The sequence below is a fragment of the Ambystoma mexicanum genome, chromosome 2q (genome assembly GCF_040938575.1).
Source record: "Ambystoma mexicanum isolate Mex_15411 chromosome 2q, UKY_AmexF1_1, whole genome shotgun sequence".
NCBI lineage: Eukaryota > Metazoa > Chordata > Amphibia > Caudata > Ambystomatidae > Ambystoma > Ambystoma mexicanum.
In genome coordinates this window covers 1,372,066,519-1,372,094,354 of record NC_090924.1, presented here as the reverse complement: position 1 = coordinate 1,372,094,354, position 27,836 = coordinate 1,372,066,519, and the positions used below count along the sequence as shown (strand labels likewise).

Below are 27,836 nucleotides of genomic sequence, written 5' to 3'. Positions count from 1 at the left end.
TCGAGAGTGCTGCGTAGCACTGGAGGCCCAACGGCTTCTACATGCATCCTGAATGAAGCAGCTTGGCGGACCAAGTTGGAGGAGGTGCCTGGAACATGTCCCTCAGTGAGTAGCCTGCAATGGAAAAATAAAAAAAGATTGGTGGCTACCTCCGAATTGCCCTGCGGGTGCCAGCTTGGACATGTGGTGCACGGTGAACGCCTGCGGACGTGGCTGCGGGCTCCATGACGAGTGAGGAGGATGTTGCTGGGAGGCGCATGGCCGTGGCGCGGAGTGCCAGGGGGGGCTCGGCTGGTGCTGCACCCCTGTTGAGAAGCTACTGGTGACCCGGAATCAACCATCAAACCTCTGAGTCGCCTGGGCTCGCGGTTGTGTCCGGGGATACAGGAGAGGTGTCAAGAGTGGATGCGGCGGGGACGCTCAGACCCGCCCGATTACACTCTGGCAAGGCGGCTGGAGCGTTGGAGGTGCGGTTAATTGTCCCAAGAGTGCCTCGGATATATATTGCTGCCCGCTGCAATCAGCTGCACAACCATGGGTAAACACTACGCATTGCGCTTGGGCATTGGACTCTGGGTGCTGGCCTGAGAGGTGCGGCTGCAACTATACAATCATCTACAAATGAGGCCTTGAATACTTCTATGAACCCTACTTCAAATGGTGTGATACTCGTCAGCTGGACTCGCAACGTACCCTACTTCACACGGTGGATACTTGTCAGCTAGACTCACTGGTGCCTACCACTCGCAAACGCACATGCCGCCACCCAGTATCCACTGGACACTGTGAGGCCATATACAGAACAGCTTGAGGATGCTGCTGAATTGTCGCTCCTGCTGCATTGTTACCTGGCCTTTGGGGGTGCGTGCTCGCTGTCTCGAGGTTGGGACCTGCAGTGAGGTGGTGGCCCTGCCCCGGCACCCCAGCGGCGGAGACCTGCTGTCTTGCCGCACTCTGCGGCAGGGTCCACAGAGTGGAGGCGAGTGGGGTCCCGGTGAGCCATTGTCCTTTTCATCGCACCCCTGAATCTGGCGCGCATAGAACACTGGGCATAGGGGGATACTAGTGAACCTCCTGGGCAGTTGTAAATTGTGCAGCATTGGAGTGCCACAAAGTCCTTGTAAAAAATGCCAAACCCTCTTCAAAAGTTGGGCTAATGACATAACAACACCTTAACCCTTGCATAACCCTCTGGAGTTGGCGGAGATCAGGCAGACAGACATTTCTAATGAGAGTGCCGAGGTGGTCCCGGTGCCTTTACTAAAACATAAGGATTGTGGAGTGTGGGTGCTATGGGGTGACTGCGAGCCTGTCCCTTGCGCTGTTCCCTACTGTGGGTGTACTAGCTGAAATTGCTGGGGAGCAGGGCCCGGTGTGCGGGGGGCACGTCTTGGGGAGCCTGTGCAGGACTGAATACTAGGCTGAGGTCTAGATGAAGTTCAAGGAAACACCCGAGATTCTTGATGCTTGCCTGGCTGAGAGGTGCTTTATACAGTGGTGTCTAGTCACCTTATTGAGCCTAAAGAAACATCTGCCTCTGGCAGATGCGACTTATGGACTGAGCCCCTCAGACCTCTTTTCCACTACGTAGATGTCAAAAACGCAGTTAGGTTGATCTGCTACTGGTCGATAACTTGTTCGTTGTCCCTCCGAGCTAGGATCCTACAGGAAGATAACTGGAGGCCTGAGATTTTTCTTTTCTTTTTTTAAATAGAGTGCCCCGCACGTACGCTGTGGGGAGGCAGTATGACTAAGGACTCTGGAGCCAAGACAAAAGGACTCCTATAGTAACACCCCCTCTAAAACCCCGGGACCTAGAGAGCTGCCAGCCGATAAAGAACAGTCTTTGGCTTCCAACACCACCAGAGATAACCACCTTCTTGCGGCGATGCAGAATGGCTTCACGGCAGTGAACATGAAACTTGATGACATTGTTTCCACCAGAGGATCTTTGAAGTCAAAACTGGAGAAGGAGGGTGCCCGTATCATGGAGGCAGGGACGAGGTTTAGCGAGACGGAAGATAAAACTGCTATACGTAACCATGATATAGCCCACTTGCAGCAGGTGGTCAGCAAGATCTCCAATGACGACCTGGAATCGCGTTCCTGATGAAATAACATCTGTATCATTTGTAAACCGCCGGCGGCCTGTAAAGGTCCAATGGAACAGTCTGCTGAGAATCTGTTGAGAACAATGTTCGATCCATTCGAATTCTCACAACACTTTCTGGTGAAGAGGGCGCACCGCGTTCTGGCTCTTGTCCCCAGGCCGGGTGCTCGTCCACATAGAACCCTTGCTAAGCTCCTAAACTACTGAGACAGGGATCTAATTCTGCGCATGGCCAGAGAAAGAGGAGCTCTGCGATATGAATCCTCAGATACCCACATATATCCTGACTTCTCCGCCAATGTACAGGCTAAGTGCAAGTCGTAGCTTAAAAAGCTACTGCGCATAAGGAAGGCCCCATATGCGCTACTATACCCGGCAAAATTGCACATAAATCATGGTGGAAGAGTGCATTTCTTTGAAAATCCGACAGAAGCAACAGCTTACATCGAATCCTCTGTTCCCGAGGAGAGACCGAGGTGGTGGGAACAATCCCTCCGTGCGCAATAACGAGCCTGATATCATGGACGACTGATTTCACATATGGTGCTATGTCATTCACCATGATTAACTATGGGTACACGAATTACGCAAATTGGGGCGGGCTGCTTTAGGGCGGCCTTCTGAAAAGTACCATTCACTGCTCACCGTGCTCCCCAGGGGATATCCAAGTGTGTTCTATTGTTTTATGGGTTCCATCATCGAGTTGGGGGTGGGTGGCAGGGAAAGAGTCAAGATTGGGGCTGACGACACAAAAGTAAGGCATAGATTTACGGGTTTCACAAGTTTTATTTTGATATTGTTAAATATAGTGTTGGGAAAAGTGCAGACTGCTCCTCGACTACACATTACAATTTGTCCTAGCTTTCATCCATCTATACTTAGGCCCCAATTTGTCACAATTAAAACATAACAGATAATCATTTCATTCATGCCATGGAATATCCGAGGGCTCAATCACACTATTAAGTCAAGAAAGGTGGTGGTGCAAGCCCCAAGTGTGGTGATTCTACAAGAGACACACGCCCTGGGGGTCCTTAACGAAGGGTTTGCTGCGGCCTGGGGGCCTCAGCGTGGCTACACTAATTATTCATCGCAATACCGTGGGGACATGACGTTAATACATCGCTCTATCACTTTTCAAGAAAATAAACGCTGCATAGACCCACTAGGCAGATATGTTATTTTATGGGGTGAATTGGCAGGTATCACCACATCCTTAGTGAACACGTATGGCCCAAATGTAGATGACCCTGAGTTCTATGGTCAGGTGCTGGACATCATATTAGTGGGTACCCACACACGTATTATTTGGGGAGGTGACTTTAATCTGATATTAGACTGTGTGTTGGACAGATCCAGATCCACTCAACAGGAATTAACCAATGCAGGCCGCACAGTTTTGAACATAATGTAACACCTTCATTTTATAGACATATGGAGAGGCCGCAACCCCGATATACGAGAGTACACATACTATGCATTGGTTCACAACACCCAATCAAGAATTGATTATTGGCCGACACAGTGACACAGGTAAAAGATAGCAAGATTCTCCATCGTACAATTTCCGATCACTCCCCAATCAATATGACATTGATGTGGGATGGTCATGCCACTCCCCGTCCCCCATGGCGTGGGGACCCCACATGCCCGTCAGACCCGGTCTTTCTGGAGATGCTTCTTAGTGGAGCGGTAGAGTTTTTCCAAAGAAATGATGGAATGGTACAGCATCACAGCACGGTCTGGGAGGCCTTCAAGGTGTGGGTCAGGGGAGAGATGATCTCTATTTCTTTGGGTGCTCTGAAGGACACTAGGCGGGAGCTGGGAAGGGTAGAAACAGACCTCAAGCAGTTAGAGGACGAATATGGCAACACACAAGATTGTGCCCTGTTGGGTTGTATTAAGGGTAATCTCTTGAAGTTTAGGGAATTGGCGTATAGGGAGGTCCATTTGTTGTATCATCTCATTTGAGCGTGCATATACAAGAGACTGATAGACTTCTTGCTAATGCGGTTGGATCTGAGAAAGGGGTGCAGCATATTACGGGGATAAAGGGATCCGCTGGACTCACTCTTACTACCCCAAAGGCTATGTGAATTCCATAGGTTCTATGAATCTCTCTATTCAAGATCCAATGGCTGTTCGGCTACAGAGCTGGAGAGCTATTTAGACGAGATAGCGCTTTCAGTATTGTCATCAGAGGCGTGACTGACAATCAGCCAAAGACCCCCGAAGAGATGATGCCATTATGTCGCTTCTGTCGGGCAAGGCACATGACCCAGACTGTCTGGGCATTGAATTATATAAGGAGCTACGTATCACCCTTGTTCCAAACCTGCTACATGTGTGGGAGGAATCGCTCTGGCTTGGCCGACTTCCCCCATCCTTTTCTGAAGCGGCGATTGCAGTGCTGCTGAAGGTGAACAGACCCACCCCTGACATGGGATCATACAGGCCGTTATCCCTGATCATTTCTGACAAAAAAAATGTTTGCTAAATTGCTGTCCTCATGGCTCCTCCCATATATGTCGAAGCTGGTTCACCGGGATCAATCGGGATTCATCCCCGGATGTTCTACGGCGTTTAATCTGCGAAGACTATTCAGTATAATTTCACAATTTAGCCCGCAAGCACAATCGGTTACTGCCTCATTGGATGCCAAGAAAGCGTTTGATTCGGTCTCCTGGCAGTTTCTGTTCTGCACGAGGCAGGGCTGTCCCCTTTACTATTTGCGCTCAATGTAGAGCCTCTTGCGTGTATAATGCGCGTCAAACACATTCACCGTGGTCTGCATATAGCTGGCCTGCCACAACTATTCTCTCTTTATGGCGACGATACATTGCTGTACATACAAAATTGGGCTTTAAATCTAGCCCCGGTACTGGAGGAGGTGCGGAAGTTCTCGTATCAACAAATCGAAGTCTGAGCTATTTCCGCTGAACAAAATATCTACTGCACGCCTAATCTGGCTGACTTCAGATGGGTCCCGGATGAATTTAAATATCTAGGCATAGTGGTTTCACGCACTCATCGCTCCCTATTACCCGAAAATCAAGTGAAGTATCTACAAACGTTGGCGGACAAGCTGAGTCTCGTTGTACAGCATGCTCTCCTTATTAAAAATGATAGTGTACCCAAATTGCTATATTACTTCACTAATATTCCACTATGGCCTGGCCGTGTGTTTTTTGATAGACTATTATTCCTGGCAATCGGCTTTACCATGGGGCACCGCAACCCCGCAGATGAGATGGGGGGGATTATGACCAGGCTGTTTGAACAGGGTGGCCTGCAGGCCCCAGACTTCGAACTATACTACGAGGTCTCATAAGCACAATTTCCCAGTTTCTAGTATTTACCACAAGAATGGCCGAAACAAGCCGCCCAGGAGCGGTAGAGCGCTTCGTATTCGAGTTTGAGCACTATTGTCCTTACTAACCAACACATTCACATTCGAGTCTGTCCGCACAACTGTGAACGCCTGGGCCAGAATATTCAAGAGGCTTGGGGCATCTTCCCCCTACTTCGGTGCAATCCCACTCTGGAATGGCCCGGGACTTCCCCAAACATACGACAAGGACATACAGAGAGGGTGGGACCCCGAGGGAACACTGACACTGCATGATGTGTTTTCTGATGGTTCCTTTGTCTATGGTTTTTTTCAGACTTCTCTGAAAAACTGGGTAATAATCCAATTAAATCACTACAATATTACAGGATGAGAGCAGCGGTCAGAAGGTGCTTGTCATCGTTCTCGGCCGAGCCCAACAAATGTGAAATACTAGGGACTGTGGTTACTGACGGAAATCCTAGAGGGTTGGTATCTATGTTGTATAGGAAATGTCAAGGTGCTCAGACTCTTGCTCAATGTGCCAAGGAAAAGTGGGAGGAAGATTTGAATAGGTCGTTGGACGATGCTCAGTGGCTCCACTGGTGTCGCTTAACAAAGGAAGTATCTCTTAAACTCTATAGACAGGCTGATACAATATAAAATACTGAACAGGTTGCATTTTACCCCTGGAAGAATAGGCTTGCTCCCATGGCTGATGGCGGTTGTGTAAAATGTGGCTGTGATGTGGCCGATTCTTATCACGTGTACTGGAGCTGCCCGCGGGTAGCTCAGTTCTGGCAGCTGGTTGCAAACTGTTTATACGAAATTACAGATTTCCCTCACATGCTATCACCCCCCAAATACTTGTTCAGTGACATTGGCAAGGTATGGGTAAAAATACACTGTCTCTTCAATCTGGGTTGTCGGTTGCCAAAACATTTACACTGCATCATTGGAAATCGAAGATTGCCCCGGATATTCAAAATGTGGATTAGAGAGAGGACCTATGTTAATGAGAGGGAGGAGGGCTAGGTTTCCCTGGTGACACCAAGTTGCAGGCCTAAGGACATTTGGGAACCTTTTCATGACTACCTGCGAAAGCAGAGATCAACTCAGTAAATGTGTTGCAACTTGATGTTAAATACAATGTATGTTAAGCTTAATAATATCTGATAATATGTCTACAATTGTGCTCAAAGTTGATGCCAACATACTGTTGTGTAAAGGCGTTTCTGGGCATGTATGACTTGTACTGCACTAAATAAAGTTGAAAAATAAAAAAAATAAAACATCGAAACAAACGAAATACTCGACCAATCACAAGTTGGCTTCAGACCGATGAGGAACAGAATCAGCACTTCTATCGATATGGGACGACCTGAAAATAAACGCAGACGACACTCAATCGGCCCTCCTTCTATTGGACATGTCAGCGGCTTTTGACACAATCAGCCACGCAACACTAATAAAAAGATTGATGGAATGTGACATGCAAGAATCTGCACTAAAGTGGATTACCTTATTCCTAGCAAATCGAACCGAAAGAACCTACCACCATTCACCTCAAACACCAAAAATATATCCTGCAGAGTCCAACAGGGTTCCAGCCTCTTCCCTCTACACGTGCCCACTGATAAAAATCATTCGATCCTACGAACTTACCGCCTACAACTACGTAAGACGACAACTGATTGTGAAAACAAATAGAACACGGGAACAAAATAACCCTCAACAACTGCCTCACAGACATATTCAACTGGATGACAACGAACAACCTCAAACTGAACCCAGCAAAAACGGAAATAACGCTGTCGCCCGCAGGGTTCGACGGAGAGAACCCACAATTGGACTGGCCAATTTGGCATGGGAACGCAACCAGTGACTACCAATGTAGTTAACAACATAGGAATACTTATGGACAACGGACTATCACAGGAACCACAAGTCAACACATTTCCCAAAACATGCTTCTTCCTCCTACAACTACTCAGATCCCTGATACTCACAAGAATTACCTACGCAAACAGCCTCTACCTAGGAATGCCAGAAAGACTCACCAAGAAACCCCAAAGGGTGTAAAATACAGCAGCCAGGATCCTACTAAGACTATACAGAAGAGACCACATCACTCCAGCACTCAGAGCCTACACTGGTTACCAGTAAAAAAGAGCATCAAATTCAAAGCACGCCGCATCGCCCACAAAGCATTGCACAGACAAAGAGCAGAATTCCTGCAAGACAAGATTAGCCGGTATCGCCCAGGAAGGGAACTAAGATCCAGCAACGACCTCAGAACAACATTCTCACGTCTAAATGCCAACACTTGGAACAACATTCCCAAAGTAATTATAACCACAGAAGACCACTTTACCTTCAGGAAACTGCTCAAAACCTGGCTATTCAGCAGACAATGACAACCTAGAAATGACACCAGCAACAACATTGCAGACAAACAACTAGAGAGGAGAGGGGAGGGGCCAAAGAATTGCAAACAAGAACCTGGCTAGATACCGTCAATCAGAATCCAAAGGGCCACCCCAGAGAGACCACAACAAACTGACCGACTTTACAAACCCTCTTCCCTTCCTGCTCCTCCTACATAACTGATGCCTCTACACTAGATCTTGGACTGGCCACACTCATAGAAAGAACCATTACTATGCCGACATCCAGAGTGAACCACACACATCTAAAAATGCAACAACACACCAAGTTGCTGGGCTATCTTACAGCTACAACCACCTGTGACTCTGAATCCCTTATGCACACTATCTAACCAGTGCAAACGGTCAACCCATCATAAGCACACAACACTAACACCAACACAAAACACTACCACACACTCGAGCATGGAATCTTACCCATACGGTTACCAGGCGCAAGGCCGCTCACAAGTCACCACATGTAAAGCACCCACAGACGCCAGTTCCTCCTGGTTCTGAACCTATCCACTCACCCTTTTCCCCACTAACCCCTCCACCCCACTTTTTTGCAGATCCATGCGAGCGCCTGTGTGGTAGCGGTGCCGTACAAATCAACTGAACATAACATAATGCCAGTAATTATACTATAAGAAAACATGCCTATCATGGCTGTACCTCACACTCCTGTTGGTTTTGCCTTTAAAAATATCTTGTCACAAAAAGAAAATATGTCCAAACTGGATGCACAATGCAGGCAGGTCTATATGTGTAATAATGCTCATCATGTTTGCTTTACCCTTGATACCCAGTGATAAAAGCCACGGCACAGTAAGAAATGGCTTGACTGGCTGCCCTAAATGCCAGTCTAGACACATAATAACACTTGTCATGCTTGCTTTATCATAGTATGCCAATAAAAAAAATGTCATGCCACAGCAAAGAATGGCTAGACTGGGTGCCCCAAAATGCCAGTGCAGCCACATGAAAGCACATCTCATAAACTTTCCACACACACAAGGATCTAATCATAACGCATTTGCTTTACGTTTTTCTAATTGTATTGCCAGGAGGAGGGTAATTTGAAACCCTAGGAGGTGGACAAACAGTTGCTCAACTGCGCACAGTTAAAGGGGAGTTCCAACCCCTCCACACAGTCAAGGGCGGACTCACAAAGCAGCAGAGGGAGGAGGTTCCTACCAAGGATGCCATTTGGGAGTCGCCAGGGGTTGCAGTTGCAACGCCTGATGTCGCCATTGCTACCCCTGTGGTCTCCCTGGCTACCCCTAAAAAACTTTGAGCAGAGACTCTATATAAGAAAGAATAGGAATAACAAATAATTTGTCTTTCTGGAATTCTATACAATAATTGCTACACTCATTAAAAGTGTATTTCAGGCACACTTAAGAGGGTGAGTAACTGATTTAGTCTGTTCTTAAAAACCTCAACTCAGCCTTTCATCCTCCTGAGGTTGTTTAATGAGTGTCAACACCGGTTGGGTGATACTGTATGTATATTTGTTCTATATAAAAGTGCTTAAGTGTAAATGCTATATAATAATACATCATTATCATTTGGCCTTGGACGTCCGTTTGTATTCACAGTAATTTGGTAATATGGGCACATATACACTGATATTAACAATACATATGGTGATCCATCTTGTATGAAATGTGCATCACATTATAGTGATATCGCAACTATATTTTTCGTAGTGTACATTGTTTTGTTAAGGGGTGAAAGGTCATGTTTCAATGCTTCCTGTGATGTCACTTCAGGATGTGGATCAAATACCATCACTTCCGAGGTCAAAGGTCGTGTGATGTCGCTTCCGCTACCCATGGCATTTTGGTGAAATGGCTTCCCTGGTTCTTAAACCCTGGAAAAATGTCCAGAACAGGTCCGAAGGATGCAAAATAATATCAGGGAGAAGAGGAGGGGCCAGGGCTCCCTTATCAGACGTGCCTACGCACCATGTCCAAAAACATGGAGGAAGGACATGCAAGATGCCCCCAAGTCTGTGAAGAAACCACCGGAGGGCAATCTAGAGAGACTCTGGCGCAGAGACAGCGAGGTACCAGCTGGGGGAGATCAGGGGCCGGGGTAGGAGAGGATTTGGGGGCGCTGGCTCTCGCCCCACAGCAATCGCACCCCACACGCAGGGAAATTTCACCCTCCAGGGACCAGGGCAATGGCGCCCGAGGCAATTGCGCCCCGGGTAGCTGCCCGCTTTGCCTGGGTCAATAAACAGGCCTGATTATTATATATATATATACATATATATATATATATAGTCACTTACACCAGAGCAGGGTCTGTGTAGTAGCTGCACAGCAGTGGTGTCGCTCGGGGGCCCGTGTCCCCCCTCTGAAATCCTGGGCCCCCACTTGTGGCCCCCATACCACAGCTGGGCTGACCTCTGTGCACTGTCACCGCAACACAACACAACACAGGGGCTGAACAACAGGATAGTGCATCTTTGTGCAGAAATAGATAGTGAACGGTGGCTGTCATAAGCACTCAGCTGGACTTATAAGCACAACAATCAAAACAGTTCAGTTCCCTCTGCAGCCTAGACCAGCCCCTCCAATCAGAATGTAGGCAAGAAACTACTAATGATGGCCCATTAGTCACTGAATGGTTTCGAGTCTGCATTCTGATGGGAGGGCAGGTGGTGTTTACAAAAGCCTCTCTGCAGGAGTGCCTGTGACGACACACATTCTCTTTCATAGACGCCCCCCACACTTGTCTGTGGCCCCCTCTGTGCGTGCCCCTCCTAAATTTGATTCCTGGCGACGCCACTGCTGCACAACAGTTACTGCGCCTGCAAGCATTCCAAAGCCCAAACAGCACCGTAAATGCGCTTCAGAGCGGCTACTGTGTCTACAATACCAGCAACAACAACAGGCTGCCCTGTGTAATTGCACAACCAGACGTTTAGAAAGTCACGTACTTACAATCTTTAATTCAACATGTGATAAGTGCAATACAAGGAATTACAGCTTCAAGGTGCATTCCCAGGGGCTGCAAAAGAGCTCTTCTCAACAATATTTCAGAGTACGTCTGAGTGAATGGATGCTAAAGGAAATGCACGGGAAATTCACCGCAAGAGCTGGACCCCACGCACTCACCTGGCGCCGCCTGGAATCAGGACATGAGCGCTCCCTCCCTGACGGGTAGTGTCTAGTTCCCATCAGAGAAACGGACCTTAGCAACGCCCCGCCTCCACCGCATCACGTGGCCTGCCCTGCGTCACGTGGCTAGACACGTTCACGTCGTCATCTTTTTGGCACGAGCGGGAAGGGAAAGACACGCAAGAGCGCGAGGGCACGTGGGGGACGCAGCAGGAAGGGAAGGCGTTGCAGGAACGGGAGAGTTTCCTCTGTTGCAAATCACATTTCCTATAGTTTATTGTTATTTGGTGCTTGAATTTGGTTCATGCTAAGTCTTAATGTTCTCATGTTGATTGTTACTTTAATGCAGAGCGGCATTATTGGGGAGGGGGAATTTTCTGGGTATTTGGGGGGTTTGTAATGTACATCAGGGCTGAGATTTACTTAAAGTACAGGCGGATTCAGTTCTTTTTTGGGTTTTCTCATGCAGATGGGTGATTTGCCAGGGTGAGATGTGTTTTGTGGAGTGAGGCTGGGCACATCACCTTCCTCCCTTACCAATGGGACTTCCACTGTACCAGTGAACAGTACAGCAATTAAGATAGTTATCCTCCCTGCTCGAGAGGGGAGGTGGGCTGGTGGATTTGTTATGTGTAGCAGATGGGATATGTATGTGCAGCAGATGGAATGCATGTTTTATGCAGATAGGCGCATTTGGGTACGAATTGCCATCATAACAGTTCAGTTATTTTTTCTCCTGCATGGGGGCTATTTGGCATTCCCCGGGGAGGGGGTTGTTTATTTGCCCCTTTGTAATGTGTGGCAGAGGAGGCTAAAGGGAGGCCTTAAATTGCTTTCATCATCAATCACACATTTAGGGTCAATATGAGATCCGATAGGATTGTTTGTTTGTTTAAAAGTTTGCCGATACTTTCTGAAATGCCTTTATGGCATCATGATGTATTTCACGTATTTCTGTTAAGTCGTCATGACGTTTCAAGTAGGATGTCTATACATGCTTAGGAAGAGAATCACAGAGGAAGGAGCACTCCATGCTGGGCAGGTGTTTGTGTATTTATGAGGCGCTTATACCTCTTGTGAGAGCTTCGGAGCACCAGGTAAATTTGGGTGCCGGAGGGTTTATTTTTCTTATTTTGATTTTGGTTACAGCAACAGCAGATCTTTATTTTCTTGGCTGGTATTATCCCCATCCCGGCTCCCCCTGGCACCAAACAGAAGTGATTTGTGGCCATGCACGCTGAGGGAATTGCAGGGCAGATGTTTTTTTCCAAATTCGGCTGTCAGCAGGAAGTCATACTATGCGCCATCTTTCTTCCCCCTGATCCACGCAACATGGCTTTCACTGTTAAAGCAGCAATGAGCACACCCAGTTGGACATTAAGCCCCATGTCGATCCCATTTTTACCACAGCCGCATGCTTGCTTGTTTTTCTGCACTGTTGCAAAGGCTAACGCGGTCTTCGATACCTCTGGGGCTGCCAAGCCCTCCTGCGCTGGGGATGATATATGTGCCACCAACGGAGCGGGGGACGAGTGAAGTGGCAGCCCAGGGCTCTGGAAGAACAGCAGCAGCTGCAGGTCTGTAGTTCCCTTGGAAGATTTCTGTAACTTTACTGCCTCTATGAGGTGAGGGGTTCTGATTTGAACATTGCAGGGAGATGTGCCTAACTTTACCGCTCAGTGCTGCCAGGCAGTGCTTTGAGTTGTACCAGCCAGAGTCTGTTTGTCCCACAAGATGTCTTTCTATATTCCCCCCATCACCAGGCATTTATTCCGCTTTCTATCTGTATAGGACAGAGTTCCTTAATTTCCCTGTGTTGTCTTACTGACTACTTGCCTGCATGTTCATGTATACTTGGCTAGTATACAGTGAAAATTCAGACTCTTATGCAGTCTTACCAGCAAGATAACAATTGAGTATTTCGCCTTAAAATAGCCATGCTGTAGGCAGAGGTCTTCAATCTGTGGGGCATGTGATCCAGGACGGCAAGAAAATACGTTTTTTTTGCCTCACTTAACCGTGCGTGGCTGGCTGCCCATGCACATGCCCAGTCTGTGCAACATGGCCTGAAAAAGGAAATAAATGCAACCTGGACGTGCGCTTTCCTGCATTTAGATCGTGTGTCCACGTTGTTGCTTCCTGCTGGTGCTGCCAGCGTCTTCTTGCCTGGTACAGGATGCATCTTCTCGGCTTAGCACCACACACCACAATTGGAGGGGGTGCCGGGAAGCAAGCGTTTCAGTCCTTTGCTGGTCCCTCTGCTTCCTTCTCCCCCTTTTGACCCACAAAACCGAACGGGTGGGGAGAGTAGGCAAGCAGGAGGGCTAGATCACTGCAATGCTGGTCCCTCTGTGCCCATCACCTTGGGTGTCACGGGAGAGAGGAGACGAGTGGGGATGGAAGCACGCATTGCTGGTGTTGTATGCCTCCAGCAATCTGCCGTGGGGAGCCGGATATCATACAACACTGCCCCCCCTGCCTTGTCACCCCTCTAGTCCATGGGACGGCTCTGGCCAGGTCCGAGATCGGGCATCAGATGTCTGGCCAGATCTCGGGACCCGGCCTGCCTCTGCCATGACCAGGCTTTACCAAGCCCCCAGCTTCGGAGAGGAGAGCTGGGGGCTCAGTGACCTAATCTTCGCAGTACTCCCTGCACTGCACTGCATTACCAACAGTTCTTTGGGTGCACCGCTGCCATAGAAATGTTTTAAAGTGGAATATATGTATATCTTCCTGCTGTGGGTGCCAGGCCTTTGCTTGCATGGGGCACAGAATCCAGGGGCCCTCATATCCGGCATGGCAGCCGCAGCAGTCTGCTGCTACGTCAGCGCTATCATCGAACTGCAGTTAAAGCTACATGGCTATTATTTGATGTATCCGAAATTGAGCTCAGTGAATTAAGAACTAACATGTCTGATTCTACATAAGATATGTAGATGAATGATTGGAATGCCAGCAGGCTGGACTTCTCAACTCTTCTAGGCAGGGAATAGAAAGGGTAAAATATAACAAGCTGATGCTCTTTCTCTCAATCTATTATTTTTTGTCTCTGTGACTGAGTATGAGTCACGTTTTCAGGTATGTGCTCTGACTGCTCTCTGTTCTCTGTGCCAGCTGGGGTGGGCTGGCCTATAGGGAACTTTGGAGAATTCCCGGTAGGACCCTGCAACCTAGGTCCCTTTTGTATGCGGGGAGGATGTGTGTCGACTAGCAGAGTGCAGTACACAATTATTGGTATGGTCAATCTGGTACGTCTATAATATTTTTTGATTGTACTTTTCAATTGCAGGAACACAAAGTGGCTCTATCATCCCATCCTGGACAGCAAAGTCCCCAGCAGCGATAGCACCATAAAAATATAGTTAGGAGCCACAATCTGGGATGTCAAACCTATTTTTGAGGCTGTTCCTTTCTCATGTGCAGTTTGGGGCAGTACTGAAAGTTCATGTCTCATGTGGGAGTTGCATTTACAGTGCACTGTGTACTCTCGCCTGGGTTCCCAGCGTTACATCCTGCTTACTAGCTGATGCCTAACACCCAAGAGCTGGTTTTAACCCCTGCTCATCTAATCTTAATTTTGAAGTCTCAGGTAGACCCATGTATCCTTGGCTAACTGTTTTATTTTCATTGCAGCAGCATCGCTCCAAGCGTTGGTGTGTCAACCTAACCACCTGTGTCCCAGCAAGACAAATCCAGTGAAGCACTTGACCCAGACACTCGGGCAGGTAAGGATTTCTTATCCCTATGTACCATTGGTTGAGAAGAAGTGCTGAAGTTTTATATCGGCCCTGTCCAATGTGCATCCAGGTGTGGTTTTCGCCGCCAATCTGGCCTAGTCCAGGACCACACTACAAAAACAATTCAAGCTAGAACTTCACTATCTGAATAGGGAGTTTTCTGGGACTTGTATCAATGTGTTTTTTTTTTATCCAACCAGTATTTCTGACCCATTTTTGGTGAGTTTTTCCCTCTAAGCTGTTCACATGGTTTCTTTTGGGGTCCTTTTTTTAAAATTATTTTTTCCCTAGCCTTTTCATATGGTTCCTTTTAAATCTTTGCATGTGGTGTTTGTCATTTTAAATCGTTTGAAGCATTTAAAATTTTTGAACACTGTTTTTTTGAAAACTAACGTGACATAAATTAAAGTGGGGGTTTGCAATATTTTCACAGATTCAGGCTCCTATTTTAGATGGATCGTTGTTACTAAGTGAAAAGATCTTTTTCAGTGTACTCATGGGGGGAGGGGGTTGATTTAGAAATACCACTCCATGAACGCACATAGCAGTCTTTTAAAATTGAAGTATCATACTTGTCAAACCCCTGCCGCACACGAGAGTGCGCGCAGGGGCTGACAGGTACTGTGAGCCCCAGCGGAGTCATCGCAGGTGGCAGAGGTGAGTTTTGGACTGTATGTGTGTGCGAGTGTATGTGGGTAGGATGTATGTGTTGATGGGTAGTGGGTGGGGAAATCAAGGGTTTGGGGGGTTAAGCCCCCCCACCCAATTAACGAGTTAATGAGCGGGTGGGGAAGGAGGGGGCAGTATGTGATATTTCCGCATTTTAAAACCAATACAAAAATGTCCGAAAAGAATCTGTCTTTTTTGTGTTCGGTCTTTAAAATGCAGAAATATCACATAATAATTTAGCATTTATATAGCGCTACGAACCCTCAGGTATCTGAGCGCTGCTTATTATTACCCACGGTGTTTGGTGCTCATTTATCGACTTCGGAAGGATGAAAGGCTGAGTTTGGCCCCGCCGGGATTCGAACCTGATGTCAAAGCGAGCGCTCTACCCGCTGTGCCACTTGACCGGCTAGAACTGGATCGTCTCCTAGTGCCCAAAGATTGTTGGAATCTCAAACGAAAAGCAGAAAGAGAGGTGGAAACAGACAAAATACATGCAAAAACACGGAAATATGATTCTTATTTGGACTTTGGGTTCACATGGATCGCAGTTGCTGGACAAGTTAAGCTGCAGTATGTGGTTTGTGGCGCTACATTAGCAAGTCTGAAGCCAACACAATTGAGGCGGCATTTGGAAACAAAACATGCCTATTTAGCAAAAATGACTAGGGATTTGTTTGTACCACAACTGCAAGGCATACAAAAGCAAAAAGACACTGTTAAAAATGTGGCCTCAGTACCTGCAAATGCTTTGGAAGATTCTTACCACATTATCTGGGCAAAAACAGAAAGCCCTTTACAGATGCTGAGAAAGTAATTCTGCCAACAATTCTCTCTGTCAACCGGGTAATGCTTAGTGACGGTGCAGCATAGAAATGCAAAAGTATCCCTATGTCTGACACCACAGTACAGAATTGATATCGCGCTTCAAACAGTCAGTTTGCCCTACAGTTTGATGAGGCCACTGACATTTCAAAAGAAGCACATTTGATTGCTTTTGTGAGGTACTGCAGTGGAAAAGAAATATTGGAGAAATATTTTGTAAACCAATTCAGGGCAGAGCAACTGCATCTGTAGTATGACATTATTAACTACTTCCTAAATTCCCACTGCCTAAAGTGGGAGGCATGTTTTGGTATTTCCACAGAGGGTGCTCCTTCAATGAAAAGCAAGTGTTGGCAGTAGCTCCACATATATTGTGGACACACTGCGGGATCCCCTGGGAAGATTTGCCTATGCGCATTTTGGGGAATAGACTCTCAGAAGTGCTGACTTCTTTTGTAAAGACTGTACATTTTATTAAGGTGCACCGCCAAAGAGCCAGTCTGTTTGCCACATTATGTGCAGAAATGGGGGCTGAACATGATGCTTTGTTGTTTCACATGGAGGTCAGGTGGCTCTCCAGGGGGACAGGTTTTAAATCGCATTTAGGAACTCGGGAACAAAGTGAGACACTTTCTCCTGGGTTTGGACCAGACGAAAGAAGCGCCTCTGTATGATTCACACTGGCATGTATTGTTAGCTTACTATGGCGACCTCTTTGATAAGCTACATTTTCTAAACCTCTCCCTGCAAGGCACAGAAAAGAAACCACATCATTGGCTATGAACGCAAAAATATCAGCATTCAAGAAGAAGCTGGAGCTTTGGAAGAGGAGGGTTGATCTCTGCATTCCGATGCATTTCCATTATTAGCAGATGCTCTGGAGGAGCGGAGTATGATCTTTTATGTGTTGATGAATTAATAGGAACCCATCTCAGAACCAGTCTCAAAGTACTTTCCAGAGGACAATTGTAGCATCAATGACTGCGTGCTTCAGCCTTTCCTAGCAGACGTAGGGGCCCACTTACCAATACACCTCCAGGAGGAACTAATGGTGCTTCAAAGTGACCGCCTACTGGGGAGCCAATTCAAAAAATTGTCTTTGTCTGGATTTTGGCAAAATGCATAGTTTCCAACTTTATCCAAATGTACTGTTACCTTTCAGTGCCTCGTACCTTTGCGAGATTGGATTCTCAGCACTTGCAGCTCTAAAGACTAAATATTGGTCAATCTGGAAGAAAACCTGTGGTTGGCTATTGCAACAATTTAACCCAATAGTGACAGGCTGGCTGCTGAAAGACAGGCCAACCCTTCACACTAGTTCTACAGTATGCCACTGTCCAACTTGCAACTGACTGCATCGATAGTAATCAAGTTGTTGCACTTAAGAAACACATTGTTACATGTCAAACGTTGCTGCTGGAAATAAATATCCAACACTACTTTTAGTCAAGTCCTCTGTAGCAAAAATCTCTGAATGCTGTTTACAAATATTTGCCCTCTAATCTAATTTGAATTATTGCAAGCAATGATTTTGAAAGAATTTGGTGTTTGGTCCCTACACCTCCATTTGGGGCAACATTCTACACCAGCGGGCGATAACCGTTTGCAACCGATTTTGGAGTCCATGTGTATAGGTGTATAGGGTAGGGAGGCCCAAGCCAGGTAACTTCTTCTTAGGGGGGCTCGGGGTCAAAACGGTTTGGAGCCCACTGCTGTAAAGTGATCTTATCAAGACATTAAAAAAAAAGCAAAAAACCTTATTGCTATCTTGCTGGCACCGCTATATGTTAACATATATGTTGGCAGTTTGGAAGAGCACTTGGACCCTCGCCAGTCCCTAGGGGACAGTGCACATGTGGGCTTGAATGGCGGAAGCTTAATGTACTAAACAAATCTTTGCAAGATCCCTGGTTGCTTTTAGAAGTGGTCCATTATCCACGTGCTTGCTGTGCCCTTGTGTTCGACGTTGCTATGTGGACGGTACAGTGCATATACAACTCATACACATGACCGCACCTTCAGTGGGTACAAGCAAAATCATTCCAGTGTTTTACTGTGAAGGAAAGAGTTGCACAGGCCCAGCGATACCCAGGATTTGACTCGGTTGTCTGAATAATAACATTGCAGTGTCACATAGCCCCTGTGAGAATGTGTCCATTGTATATAAAGGGCACAGTGCTTGTAATTTTCAAAGTTGCCCAGACAGCTGCATTCCGTTGCACAGACGCCCGCTGGAATAGTTTTCCCTTGTGTGGGGATTGTTGATGTGTGGCTCGTGGGAAGAGTTGTGACTTTCCCAGAATCTTTAATATTGCTTAATTCTGGAGCAGGGTGCCAACCCGCAACATTTTGTTTGGCTGGCATGAAGGCTGGTTTTGAAGTGTGTGGCAGACTGTTGGAGCCGATGTATGGTATTGGGTGTGCTGCACACACCGCCAGGTGTAGTCTCAGGCTGGGGGTGGTTGAAATGCCCTGATTAATGCGTTCTTTGATTCCTGCATTCCTGCTTCTGGTGGTACAGGGAGCTTTGGGCTTTACTTTACAAAAGCTCCAATTAGATTTGCTGTTGTGATTCTGCGCACAGAGAATGGTTGCAGATTTTGGCCATCCAAGCCCTCATTAAGAAGGGAGAGAAAAAGGCTGCTCCTCTAACCAACAGTGGACAGAGGCACCCCATCTATTTATTTCTCTTAACAATGCTTGCAACCTGATCATTGCTTTCACTTAAGCCATTGAACACCAGCCAACAACTAAAAGTGGCATCCATTAATTGTCCAGGAACTGAATTCTCGTTAAAGGAGAGTCTTGACTCACCCCTCCATACCCCCCGTTCCACCTCGTTCACAGTGGCGCCCCCAGCCATTTTTCATAGGGGTGGCCTGATGAGGCCACATGAAATCTTGGGGTGGCACACCAAAACAAACACATAACTGAATTTCAGGAAATCTCTTATGGTGATGTAGTATATAGTCCAGTTGAAAACTATGTGTATATGAGAGAACGAATTGCACATTGATATAGTTCCATGTATTATTTAACAGTTAACTAATTAATGTATCTGATGAGCATAGACTAATACCAGTACCACATTCAAGCATGCGCACAATCCCAAAATACAGCCCACGAGACACCAAAATCTAAATATCCTTATGCTACAAGCAAAACACTCCACACACACACATAGACCAAAAAATAAACTAAATTATAACAACGCTTGCTACCACTAATAGGGAATCCACATAGTTTCTCCTCTTGTATTTATGCACAGCCCATCCAAAGTGCAAAGAAATATGATATGCCATATGTGCAACTAGTCAACGTGAATTCACTAAACATAACGCAAAAACATACAGATGTTACATGTTGCTACCACACCAGGAATAGACCAGCCAAATCTGAGTGGCTACTCAAGTAGATGTACTTAGTCTACAAATTAAGTGTGGAGCCACTAAAGACCCAGCTAGCAGAGAATGTTCCACGTGGAGTAAAGATCGTGGAAGAGAACAGCTAAATTATCCTGTTTTGTGGAAAGGGACAGTTGTAGAAAAGGAACAAAGAATGGCGAATCTGGGAATAACACCTCCAGCCAAGTTGTTGGACAGACCGGGAGAACCCATTACAGAGTGGGAAGACTTGTTCAAGTTTTATTTACTAGCAATGGGTGGCAACACATTTTCGGATGGACCCAAACATACCACATTAATGAACTGTTCGGGCAAAGAGGCAGTAAGTAAGCCTTATTAAGAATACCTTGGATCCACTTCCAGCAGCGCAAGCTATAAAAGCAGTGGTGACCAAGAAGAACAAAGCTCCAAGTGCTCGAGGAAGTCCATTAGTGGGAACAAGCTTCAAATGTGCTTGTTTCCTGTATGAATTCATAGGTCACATGGTGTCGGACCCAGGTTGTTCAGCAATAAAAGGGGTGTGCTGGAAATATAGCAGGAGAGGACAGTTTGCTAAAGTGTCACAATCATATTATTCAGGGAGGAAGCAACCCGGACAGAAAGCTCGAATAAACATGGATGAGGCTAGAGAATATTCTATGGTGGTGGTCAGGGGAGTATCCAGCAATTGCAAGAGTGGGGGTGTGAGCCACTAAAAAAGTCCTGCTACTTTCCCCCCAAATGCAGTGCGCGCAATTCTGTACGGTCTCATTCGCACCCCCAATCCACCCACACCTGCCCCAATCTACTTTTTTGGTAACATTAGTGGCAGATGGCATTTTAACACAACAAAAACAAGAAAATTGCAGAATCATTACAGATGCAGGGAACTCATCTATTAGAGCTCTGTCCAGGCTCTCTGGGGCAAAATACATGCAAACCTCCAAATGTGCATAAGGATTGCACCAATAGAAATGACTTGACAGAAATGGAAATTTCAAGGAATATCATCAGTCTTTGATACTTGGAGGCACCATTTGTATTTGTATTTATTTATTTATATTGCGCAGCCTGCCCAAAGGCATCAGGGCGGATGTTTAGAAGGGTTACATAAGTTTACAGAAAGACAGATTATGGAAGTGCCTTTAGAATAAGGTGCCATAAGCAAGCACTTGCAACCACACCAACAGATATCCACATCATGACAGCTCTGCTGAAATGGAAAGAACTGTACTCATGTTTGTATTAAGTAAAATGCATATCGTCGTTACAGAAACACTATTTTCAATTCAACAACAAAATAAAACCTCTACCTTTGGCGATGGTGAACCGAAGACGTAAACCACTGGCCAGACCCTGCACAATTGTTCCTAAAAGCCTTTTGCGCACAACAACCTACATGCAGTCTAGTCGAGGATGGAAACTCGGAAATAAACACAGCCTGGCTGGAAGCATGAGCCAATGCAGAAATGCGCACATCCAGGCTCAGGATGTGTTTATTTCCGGGTGCGTATGCTGCCATTTTACTAAGGCCTGCGGTCTGCTTGTCTGCGTTTCTGCAAGATGAGTGCCCGTTCAAGTGTTCTCACCTTTCGGCTTTGTTTAGTGTCACAGTGGCCTCTCATGTTCTGAGGATCTAGGTATGCACAGTGTGCTTATTCAGATACTTATTGGGAAGCATTGCAGGATAGTGGCTGTCATGGGTAGGCATTGCATGCACAGCCATGTCTGCAGTGAAAGCAAGGCTTGTTTCCTGCAGCCATCTGTGGGTGGAAGGGCAAATTCCCAATTTTGAGATATACTGTACAGATGTTCCAATTTTTAAATGGAATTGAATTGAATTGCTTTATCCCTCTTATACATCTTAACCTGTGTTTGGTCAGTTATTGCTTATAAATAAATCAACAAACATACATGCATTTTTCCTAGTACGTGCAGTGCAGACGCAGCGTGGTAATAAACATGTTCTTGAAGTGCTCTCAGCATCACTCTTTGGTTCCAGTTCTGAACTGTTTTCACTTGGGTTCCCTACCCAAACCCAAAAGAATTAAATATCCATTATCCTTCATGATGGACAGGTACTGCATATCTATATTGTTTGGGGGATAGGAAAAACTCTATAGTAAAATGTACTTTTTAGTTTTCATGTAATGCTTGATACAGGGTTTAAGTTATTTTGAATGCTCCCAATTGTACCAATTTAGGGGATTTAGGACAAGCGATATAAGGTGATTTGCCAAGAATCACACAAATTGCTTCAGTGGAGCTGGCATTAGAACTCTGGCCTCCCTGTTCATACATCAATTTAGCAGCCCTTTGTTGAGTAAAGGTACAAATGGGAGACATCAATGCTATCATTTACATAGGCCGGGTGGATAGCTCAGGGGCAACTTGACAACATACATAGCAACACAGGTTTGAATCCTGGTCTTGCACTTCGAATACCTCTCTGGTGTAAAGCGCGTTGTAAAAGAATAATTATAAAGATACCCTGGTAACACATGCTCCCCACAGTCACCCAGGGATCTTTTTATTTTCCCAAGGGGATCATGAATTCAGCTATGCTATACATTTTGTAGATAGGTAGGTGTACAGGGGCCTTCACTACATGTTGAGTTGTAGTATTCGTGCTGAAGAATCTTTATGGTCCCGTTTGGCAGGGTAGATTGCAGTTTTCAGTGCTTGTGACTAATGGTGCCTCCCCTGTTCAATGGGCTAAAGGTTTGCACAGCTGAAGCAATGACGACCTGCTCAATGCGTGTGCGTGAGTGTTTGGGGGCAGAGGTGCATGGGGGTCTTCACTTTTAATCTTTCCTGCTATAGTCATTTCATAATCTTTCCTGCTATGTTTTAAAAAGATAGTTTAAAACCTGAGAGGGAAATAGTCCACGTGGCCGTGGTGCTTGCGCCATGCAAGGGCCTGTGTCTGGATGGGATGACAAAATGGCCTTTCGCCCAGAGCAACAACAAAAACGTTCACTGCCACAGCTCCAGTGCTTATTCTCGTGTGAACTCTGTACTAACATTAATGTGTAGCGTGGAGTGAAGGGTTTCATGTTCATACATCTCTATGTAGTGGGCCGAGAGAAAGAGTGTTCTGGAAGGACATCACAAATTCAAATCTCAGCAAGTTTATTGTTCAGAATATAGAGGGACCCAACTCGAAAGGAAAATGTAACTAATTTAAGCCGTTACTTGGATGGAGTGGGGACAGTCACTTTCCCTGCTCGTGCTTTCTCTCCCCCCCCCGCCCTCTGTAGTCGCTGAATCCCCAGTCCACTTGCTCTTGCTTCCTCCCTCTCATCATCTTTTGTGTCCTCTCTCCCACATGATGCCTTTCTACTTCTCCACCTCAGGCCCTCACTCGGGGTTCACTGACTGAGCATGTGAGATCAGTCAGTAATGGGGGGGCCACCATCATACGTGCCACTCTAACCCTGTGGCAAAAAAGCAAAAAAAAAAGACATTTCTTTTCGCACCGAACTGTCCATGTTATTTGTCCATGCACAGTTCAGTGCAGAAAAAAAAGTATTATTTTGTTTGCTTTTTTGCAGGGTGGCCAATGGGGGGGGCCAGCATTTTTATAAGGGTGGCCATGGCCCCCCTTGGCCACCCCCTGGGGGCGCCCCTGCTCGTTCATGCTGGGGAAGATTGTTTACAGTATGTGCGTCAGTTTGGGATTTGTGTACTGTGAAAAGGGTACATGACAGGTACTCTGTTGTTAAGTTCAAGGTCAAAGCACCCCTAAAGAGGTTCTGTAAAGCTCCCCCCAAAAAAAGTGAACTGTCTGGCATTCAATGTCATTTTGTATTGTAATGCTTTTGAATATAATTAATTTTTTCACTGCTAGAAGTTACAGATGCTATACCTGTGAAGCAGAGCTTTTAACGCCATTTATTTTAAAGAACACAAAGAGGGCTTGTTTACCCCTGTTTTCCATTGCCTTTTCGATTCACCTCACCATCGGGCTAGTTGTGTTAGCCTTTATGTACGGGGGAGGGTGTTCTAATTCCCCCCATGGCTCGTGCTCTACTCCATCTACGATTAGTTTGTTCAACACTTTGGGGAAATCGCTACATGATTTAATATATACAAATGTAAGCTTCAGGACCTCAGGATTACTGCATGTTCTAATTATACTTATGTCACATTCTCTAAATAGGTTGATGAGGTTCCTGGAGGGATTGTATTGCCCCTTCAAAGCTGTTTCTTTTTTCCAACCACTTGACCTCAGCAGTTAATTTGCCTGTAAACTTTATTGAATGCTTGCTATGGCTAGTGATCCCTGTCAATAATTTTTAAAATTATCTTTTTGATCATTGTTTATGATGATCTGGAGTGAATGCTTTTTATGGTGATGGTTGTTTTTTTTGTTTTTTGTCTCTAATGATGGGACCAGTTCATTCTCGTTAGATGTTGTGGAGCTTGGACCTATTTAATTGCTTTTCTGAATTTTTCAGCACTCTTGTGTATGTTATGCTATTTGGCATTTATATAGCGCTCTATATATCATTGGTATGACCTCAAAGCGCTAGTGGGTTGAACACTCTCGGGCACCGTAGTCCAGGTCAGTCGAGAGAGTAAAGTGTCACATGTTGCTTGGGCGCACCGATTATGTGCGCAGCTGATGCAATTTCCTGATGGTAGCTGCATCCTAGCATTAGGTGTGGTGGTATTTGAGATCAGTTGAATGTGTGCAGTCTGGAGGTTGGTCACCAAGACTGGGTTCTGGCTGCGTTAGGCTTGTGCATGACGCTTATGTGTGCAGCTAGGCCCATTTTTGTGGGGTATAACGGCATTCTAGCAGAAAGTTGATGTGTTCATGGAGTATTGTTTGTATGGGAGCAGCTAGGCCGAATTGATTGAGGGGGTGTAGATGTGCTCTATTTATTGTGTGTTAGTGTAGAGTAGAGAGTGAGCATAGTGATAGGAGAGTTGAGTGTCTGGGTGGGGCTTTGTTCTTACAAGCCCACTATTCCAGATTTCAATTACGCGTATAGTCGCATTCAGTGGTGTCATTGCTCGGTATCTCTTTGAACATTTGTCAGCAGGTTGCAAGATCTCAGCGGCCTTAGATGGTCTTAATCGGCATTATGGAAACGATAGGTTTCTAGAGTTTTGCAGAAGGCCATGTAGTCTTGGGTGTGTCGAATATGTGTGGGGGAGTGAGTTCCACAGAGTTGGGGCCAAGGTTGAGAAGGCAGATCCTCCGATCCTGACAGAATTAGAGGTTGGAATCACTAGAAGGGGACAGTGCTTGATTTTAGGTTGCGTGATGGAAGGTCAGGGTTTTATCTTCTCTTGTAGGTACATTGGGCCGGTCTTGTGTACTGTTCGGTGGGTAATTAACCCCAGGGCGAGGCAGAGTTTGGTGGCAGTGTTTTGGGCTCTTTGGAGTTTGTTAAGTTGCCAGTACTCCCAGGTATAAGGAGTTGGCATAGTCCAGTCTCGAAATAACAGGGTTAGTCCTAAGTCCATAGTGCAGCCTAGGTTTTTTACTATATTGGAAGGAGGAGGAGAGGGCCCAGGGAGGGGGCCATGGGAGCAGTTGTGGGAGAAGGGTAGCATTGCCGCACACCATGATTTCAATTTTTTCAGGGTTCAAGAGGAGGGGGTTACTTGTCATACATCGGTCCATATCACTGAGACAAGCTTCAAGATCGGGACGTATGTTGGTGCTTGTCTTGGGAATTCTTAGGATAATTTGGGTATCGTCAGCATAGTTCCAGTACCAGGAGAGGTTGCGCGTGAGGATGATTACTGGTAGAGTGGTCAGATAAAGCAGAGAGCAGAGAAGCATGCACCTTGGGGTATTCTAGTGTTCACAGTGCAAGCAGTTGAGACAAAAGGGGAGAGGAAGATTATTTGCTTCCTGTTGGTGAGGAAGGAGCAGCAATCCATTTGCGTGCTGAGCCATGGATTCCTAGGGAGTGGAGGCGGTCAAGGAGGATTGAATGGGTAACGGTGTCAAAGGCTGCAGAGAGATTGAGTAGAATCAGTGCTGTGCAACCCTTAGTCTGCCGTAACCTTGCAATCATCCCAGATCGAGATCAGAGTGGTTTCTGTTCCTTGTTGGGGTCTGAAGCCTGATTGTGCGTGGTTGAGGAGTTTATTGGATTCTACGAAGCAGTTGAGCCGGGAGTATGCAGTCCAGTCAATGAGTTTCATGAGAAATCTGGTGTTGGAGATCGGCCTGTAATTCTCAAGGGGGTCAAGGGATGCCTTTTTTAGAAGTGGCTTGATATGGTCTATTTTGAAGGCTTTCAGAAGTGACTCGGAGCAGGGGTTGAAGGGAGACCTGCAGGATCTGCTGCCAGATAGTAGGTCAAGGAACTCGTCTCTGGAGATGGGTCTGAAAGAGTCAAAGGTTGGTAATGTGGGCGTCGGGCAATGGGATCAAGAGGGGTTGGTGTAGGGTAGGGGGTGAGGGACGAAAATCTGGTGTTAAGGGTTGCCATCCTGTCAGGTGCAGTGTTGTAGAAATGTAGCAAGTGGATAGGGCAGAGGTGCAAGTAGGTTTCAGGAATTCAGGGATGATCTTGTGAAGTTCTTTGCTGCTGCTGCCACAGTTGTAATAAACTTTCTTGGCCTTTTTGGATCTCGGTTATGTTATTATGATGGTGGAGGGCAAAAATGGTTCTGCTGAGATCGATTTTAGATGCTCGCCATCTGCATTCAAGAGTTATTTTGTTTTATGAATTTCCTCAGGTGGGGTGTAAACCATTTGGGGGATGGTCCTTTGTATGAGGTTGCGGGGCGCGAAGGTGGTGAGAGGAATTAGTGATTCTTTAAGCCAGGAGTCAAAGGATTCAATGGTTAAGGGTCTACCACAGCACAGCGTTGCTGGGGGCGGAGTAGCAGGGCTTCAGCTAGGTCCAGGAATACCATGTCTCTGTTCCAGCATTTTTGATCAACGGTGGGGGTAGGGGCAGCTGTAGGTGATGGGGCTTGTGTGTGGATAGAGAAAGATATGGAAAAGTGAGCTGTCAGATAATCAGTTTGGAACTGGATAGAGAGACAAGGACATGGGAGCTGAGTGGGTTGGACTAGTGGTATGTTGAGAGAGGTTACGTGCATCAAGACTGTCGACCAGAGGATGGGTCATGGGGTTGTTGGGCATATCAAATCAGATATTGAAATCTCCCAGGAGTGTAAGAGATGGGTGATTTACCTGAATGGTAGCTATTGAGTCACATAGATTGAGTTTTACTAGAAAGGATTCACAGGAAGTGTTGCAAGTCTGGGATTCGACGAGTGAGATGGAGAAATGGGCTTTGTAGAGGATTGCCACTCTGCCACCTCTGGAAGGTCTATTGTGGGCGATAAGCAAGTAGCCAGGGGGGAAGGCCTCATACACGACTGGCGCAAAATCGTTGGAGAACCAGGTTTCAGTCATAAAAATGAGGTCGGGATTGTTAGAGGATAGGAAGTCAAAGATGCTGTGTCTGTTTCTTGCTATGGAGCTGCATTAAAAATGATGCATGTGACTTTGTGAGGGGAGGTGGTTTTCGTGACCCTCAGCGCAGGAAGTGCTCTGTGGACATGGGTTCCCGGTGAGATGAGGGGTGTGGTAGAATCATTCTGGGTGGTTGAGACTGACAGAGGGGAGGTAGTGGGGGGAACTGGATGCATGTGCACTTTGAAGGTCGGGTGAGAGGGTTACGACGATGGGGGGGCGGGAAGAGTAGGTGGGCGGTGGTAGGTATGTGAGACATGGGGAGGATCAGGGGGGAATGGGAGGGTGGTGAGTGGAGCACCTGAAGTGAGGGGGTTAGGTGAGTTTCTGGTTCGAGTCTGGAGGGCGCTTGGGGTTTAAATGTACTGGGTGAGAAGTGAAGAGCAAGGGGGTGGAGACGGGGGGAAGCAGTCTGAAGTAGCGGTGGGAAAGGCTGGGAGGTTGTACCTATGGAGAAGTGGTGAGGTATGGAGCGTCGAGGGAGAGGACCAGTCACTCGTTCTGCGTTTTGTGGGTTTTGGTGCCATAAGAGTGAGAGATAGGGTAGGATGGTCAGATGGGGAAGAGGAAGAAGCTACTGTTCTAGAAATGGCGAGAAAAGCTGTTTTCAGAGAAGGGAAGGTATATGAAGGGGGTGTCGGCAGGCAGGGGTCGAGTAGGGGCTGAGGGGGAGGGAGAGGGCACATTGGAGGTAGGGTGAAAGGGTGGGGAGTTCCTCAATGGGCACAAGGATAGTGTGGTAGTGGAGGGGGGCTTGTGATGTTTGGAGCG

At 46.5% G+C, this 27,836-nt stretch overlaps 1 protein-coding gene across 2 annotated transcripts in view; it reads right to left on the bottom strand.

Annotated features, from left to right (window-relative positions):
* The window catches only part of LOC138570179 (thyroid hormone receptor beta), a 1,132,895-nt gene extending 1,121,812 nt beyond the window's left edge, over positions 1-11,083 (bottom strand). For both annotated transcript variants that reach the window (XM_069648855.1, XM_069648857.1), the window contains exon 1: positions 10,993-11,083. The gene's annotated coding sequence lies outside the window, so the exon portion shown is untranslated. The remainder of the gene's footprint in view (positions 1-10,992) is intronic.
* Positions 11,084-27,836: the final 16,753 nt, after the last annotated feature.